Here is a 6,035-nt window from a genome sequence, read left to right as displayed (position 1 = left end):
ACCCATCTATCTATGGTCAACTGATCTTTGACAAGGAGATGAAATCAGTGAAGTGGGGAAACGACAGCCTTTTTAACAAATGGTGTTGATCTTAGAAATTGATGTAGAAAAGCCATTTAATAAAATCCAACACCACTTCCTGATAAAGACTCTCAGTAAAATTTGAATAGAAGAGAAAATCCTCAACATAGTGAAAAGTATGTTTGCAAAACCAGCAGCCCAATATCATTCTCAGTGGAAAAGACTAAAAACACTTTCCATTCAAACAGGGACCAGACAAGGATGCTCACTGTCGACATTTCTCTTGAGTGTTGTATTGGAAGTGCTTGCTAAGGCAATACATGTCCAAACTATGTAAGACAAAGCTTCAGAATCTTTGCCTCCAAGGAGGAGCCTGGTTTAACCCTCTCTAGAATGAACCTGCTCATTTTCTTAGTAGTCCATGGTGTATTCAATACTCTTCTTCAACAACACAGCTCAAAGACATCAATTCTCCTTCTGTCCTCACTAGTCATCGTTCAACTCTCTGATGCAAAGCAAGTGATTGCAAAGACCATGGCTTATAGCAGGCACACCGTAGTCTCCAGAGTGACACCATTGCTCTTCAGTTCTTTGGAGTGGTCCCTAACAGCAGACTTTCCCATCGCATTACATTTTTTTACTTTCCTGGCATCTGATGCCAAGAGTATTGACTGTGGAGCCAAGCAAACTAAAGCTGTGAACAATCTCAATCTCTTCACCATCCATCCTGATGCTGCCAGTTGGCCCAGTGGTGAGAATCTTTGTTTTCTTGATGTTGAGCTTCAATTCATATTGAAGGCTGCAGTCTTTGACCTTGTGAAGCAAGTGTTTCAGGTCTTCCTCAGTTTCACCAAGTAGGTTTGTGTCATCTGTGTAATGCAGATTGTTGGTGAATCTTCCACCAATCCTGATGCCACACTTCTCCTCACACACTTCTATAAAGATTGCAACTAAATCCACTCTCTTTCTATCCAACTTCTCATTCCCTAAGGCCTTGAGGTCATCTTTATAAATCGAAGCAATGTTCACATCATTAGTTCCTGCCAAATGTCTATGTATTATAGATTCACAGATCTTGTTGCTCTGATTTATTCAAGTTATTTTCTTGTTTATTTGAAGTGATAACTATGTGTGGTCTTGGAACATAAAAATAGCAAGGACATTTATTTATAAAATAACAAATGCAAATTAAAGAAAGCAAAGCTGTCATGAGGAACTTGGTTCTTTTTTTTTTTTTTTTTTTTTTTTTTTAGGAACTTGGTCCTTAATGAACAAACATATAAATTCTACATAACTGACTGAAACACAGTCCAGAGTTAAATAAAGTTTTCCAAAGAAAATTCTGGTTTCTTCTTGAAATAATTTTCCAAAGAGAACTCTGGTTCCTCCTTGACTTAACCCTAAGTATTACATACTTATAATTCCTAAAAAAGTTTCAGATAGTATTATAATGGTAAATAACATTAAAAGTTGTTTATATAATCACACAGTTAAAAAATAAAGAAGAGGGGAGCTCTGGTGGCCTAGTGGCAAGGAGCTGCAACTACAATCCCAGAGACACACGGTTCAAATCCACCAGATGCTCTGCCGGGAAAGGGGGGACAATCTCCTCCCGTACCAGTCAGATCTGATTTGACGGTACATACATACATACATACATACATAAAAAATTTAAAGAAAAATAAATAAAGAAGAGTATTGAATATACCATGAACTGCTAGAAAAACAAACAGATTTGTCCTGGAGAGGATGAAGCTGGGCTGCTCCTTGGAAACAAGGATTCTGAAACTTCGTCTGACATACTTTGTACATGTTGCAAGGAGGGACCAGTCCTTGGAGAGGGACATCATGCTTAGGAGGGTGGAGGGACAGCGCAGGAGGGGAAGACTCTCTATGAGATGGATTGATTCAGTGCTGGGGTAATCGGGATGGGTGTGTCGGAATTGGTGAGATTGGCACAGGATAGGGAAGAGTTTAGGACTGTTGTACATAGGGTCACTATGAGGCGCAGTAGAGTCAATGGCACATAATAACAACAACAGTACAACAACTGTAGGTTAAGTATCAATTCAGAAATTTGCTCCTTTATTTCAGATTTCAGGAAAGAGATTCCATATTTGGATTAATAATAGACTTCCATTGAATTTCACTTTTTGGTAGTGTAATTTCTAGAAAAGGTTTGATACTGTCTTTAGACACATAAAAAAAAATTAAGGTTACCAAAGTGTCCTTTATTTCTTGTTGCTGCAGTTGCTTTCACATCAACTTCAAGCTGTTATTATCCATTTGCCAGAGTAGAACTCTCTCCATAGTTTTAATGGCTAATTACTCAGAAGTAGATCACTAAGCCTTTCTTTAAGGTTTCTGGGTGTCAGAATCCATGAAAATTGGCTTTTCCAGCCATTATTGTTAGCCCTCATAGAGAGGGTGGTATGATCTCTAGCTATTTTAACTGAGGACACATGGTCTTGCAAATCCTCTACAGCTGCGGGACCAATATAAAAGAATGCTTTTCACACTGAGAGAGATGGTGAAGGGACTGTGAAAGCATTGTGAGTGATAGTGGTAGAGAGAAGGTGAAGAGGCTGTGAAACTGCTGTGAAAAGACTTAGAAACTGCTGTGATGAGACTGTGTCAGTAACCAGATTAAACCTGGGGACAGAACTAAATTCAAGATTTTGTTTGCTGAATGATTGATTGAAGAAGAAGCTGATTTGTAAAGTCTACTCTGAGATAGAGGTTGTTGGAAGATTGAGAAAACCAGAGGTTTATTTGTGCTGCTGAACTGAACCTAGACTTTTACTAATTGAGTAATTGTGACTTCTTAATTGACATTACTGGATTAATCCTGGATTTGTACTGTGCCTCCTCTGCCCCTCTACTGCCTCCTCTATTCCCCAACCTATTTCCTCCCCAAATCCCCAAACTATGAGTAATATGTATGGGTTAAGTTGCAATAAACATTGGACTCAATGATTGGAAGAAATAGGTGCAAGAGCATGTGTGGTGGCATGTCAGATCGTGTAGCTGTTTGTTTAATACTGTGGATATTAGTGATGTGGAAAGTTCCCCTTTATAAAGCAGATAGAAGTCAGACAAAGCCACTCCACATTGTGTCTGCTCCTTTTACAGATCCTCTGAGAGATTAGCAGCTGTATTGTTCACATCCCCCAGACATTTAACTCATTGCTATCATATCCATTCTGAATCATGACAAGCCTGTAAATTAGGGCTGTGTGATAGAGCTTCCAGTGCTGTGATCTTTACAGAAACATGAGCTTCTGGTATGTCAGAACTGTCTTTTTTTTTAGTTAGAATCTGAATACTTACTGTAGAACCAGGGATCCTTAAGACACACTCCTGTCTATTACGGATAAGTCAATTCTGACTCACAATTACCCTCCATTTGTTTTCTGGGAATGATATTTATATAGAAAGAGATTGATCATCTTTCTTTCTTGGCAGTTGATAGATCTGAACATACCCTAGCTTTGTGGCTTGCCAAGTTATGCACTACACTGATAAGACTCAAGCAGAAGTAGATTGTAGAGTATCAATTCCTTCTTAGATTTCCAGGAATCATAATGAGAAAATCTTATTGCTATCTTCAGTAAATTACAAAGGAATTGAAGGTTAGAGAAATTAAGATAATTGTCCCCTGTGCCACAGCAAGTGAGGAAAATGAGCTATGGATCCCGGAACATTCTCTTTATCTGAACATGGAATGGTCATAAAAGTTTTCCACATGAATAAATTGTCATTTCCCCTTTGGAAGATATCTCTGCCACCCAGGCAGATATGCACACCCATGTTTATTGTGGCTTTGTTCACAATATCAAAGAGGTGGAAATAACCTAAGTGCCTGTCAACAAACAAATGGATAGAGAAGCTGTGGTATATTCACACAATGGAATACCACGCTGCATTGAAAAAAAGGAACTCATGTAATATTATTCAAAATAGGTGACCCTAGAGGACATTATGCTGAGTGAAATATCTCAGTCACAAGAGGAAAAATACTACATAGTGCCACTGTTGTAGACTGGGACTGACATAAGGGTTGGGGTATTGTTGTGTTGTTTTTATGTGCCGTCAAGTCGCTTGTGACACATAGCAACCCTATGTACAACAGCCCTAAACTCTGTTCTGTCCTGTTCCAATCTCATTGTCTCCATCACACTCATCTTGATTACTCCAGTCACCAAAACAATTCACCTCTTAGAGGTCCTTCCCCTCCTGCACCTGCTGTTCACCCTCCTATGCATGATGTCCTTCTCCAAGGACCAGTCTCTCCTTACAACATGACCAAAGTATGTCAGATGGAGTCTCAGAATCCTTGCCTCCAAGGAGCAGCCCAGTTTAACCCTCTCCAAGATGAATCTGTTTGTTTTCTTAGCAGACCATGGTACCCTCAATACTCTTCTCCAACACCAAAGCTCAAAGGCATCAATTGTCCTTCTATCCTCCCTAGTCAGGTCCAACTCTCTGATGCATAACAAGTGATTGCAAAGACCATGGCCTGTATCAGACACACCTTAGTCTCCAGAGAAACACCATTACTCTTCAGTACTTTGAAGAGGTACCTAACAGCAGACTTTCCCATGGCAATACATCTTTTAATTTCCTGGCTACGGGTGCCAAGAGTGTTGATTGTAAAGCCAAGCAGACAAAAGCTGTGAACAATCTCAATCTCTTCACCATCCATCTTGATGCTGCCAATTGGTCCAGTGGTAAGAATCTTTGTCTTCTTGACATTGAGACTCAATTCGTATTGAAGGCTGCAGTCCTTGACCCTCTACAGCAAGTGCTTCAGGTCCTTCCTCAGTTTCAGCAAGCAGGGTTGTGTCATCTGCATAACGCAGATTGTTGATAGATCTTCTACCAATCCTGATGCCACATTTCTCCTCATGGAGCCCAGCCTCCTGGATGATCTGTTCTGCATACAGGTTGAAAAGGTATGGAGGTAGGACACATCCCTGGTGTACACCCTTCACAATTTTGAACCATGCAGTGTTCCCTTGCTCTGTTCTGACAACTGCCTCTTGGTTCATGTATAGGTTTTACATTAGCACGATCAAGTGTTCTGGGATTCCCATTCTTCTCAGAGTCAGCCACTGTTTGTTATGGTTCACACAAACACATTTGCATAATCAATGAACCTCAGATAAACATTCCTCTTGTATTCCCTGCTGTCAACCAAGATCCATCTAACATTAACTACAATATCCCTAGGAGCACGACCCCCTCTAAACCCAGCCTGGACTTCTGGCAATTCTCTGGTGATGTGCTGTTCCAGTCGTTTTTGGATAATCTTCAGCAGAATCTTGCTTGCATGTGAGATCAATGATACTGTCCTATAATTTACACACTCTGTTGGGTCACCTTTTTTTGGAATGGAAATAAATAGAGATCTCTTCCAGTCAGTTGGCCAAGTGGTTGTTCTCCAGATTTCTTGACACAACTTGGTGAGCACATCCAGGGCAGCATCTGTTAGCTGAAATATGTCGATTGGTATACCATCTCTTCCTGGGGCCTTATTTTTTGCTATTTCCTTCAAAGCAGCTTGAACTTCTTCCTTCATCACCATAGGCTCTTGCTCATATGTTGTTTCATTAAATTCTTCTGTGTCTTCCAATTCCTTTCAATACAATGACTCAGTGTATTCTTTCTATTGGATAAATTGTTTATACTGCATTGAAACAAATTAGGGAGAACACATATTAAAAGCTATATATGATGGGGTATTATGGTTATGACAAAAGTCCAGAATAAAGGTTGCATAGTGGAGTGTACTGAGGTGGGGTGGGGGATATTGTATACCAGTGAAAGAATTTTTCTTTTACTTTTCAAAGAGAAGAACGAACTAGGGGCGAGGGGTGGGCAGGGTGAAAAATGCAACAATGAACGAATGGAAATACAAAATCTCTGTAAACTTTCATTAAAATTAATAAAATAAATTTTTTTGAAAAGAAAGAGATCTCTTTTCTACTTAGATTCTTCCATAGAGTGCCTTT

Source organism: Elephantulus edwardii, unplaced genomic scaffold (assembly GCF_000299155.1).
Source record: "Elephantulus edwardii isolate Elephantulus edwardi_28Jun2011 unplaced genomic scaffold, EleEdw1.0 scaffold00110, whole genome shotgun sequence".
Classification (NCBI taxonomy): domain Eukaryota; kingdom Metazoa; phylum Chordata; class Mammalia; order Macroscelidea; family Macroscelididae; genus Elephantulus; species Elephantulus edwardii.
The sequence above is the reverse complement of the archived record's forward strand: the minus strand, read 5'-3'. Positions refer to the sequence as shown.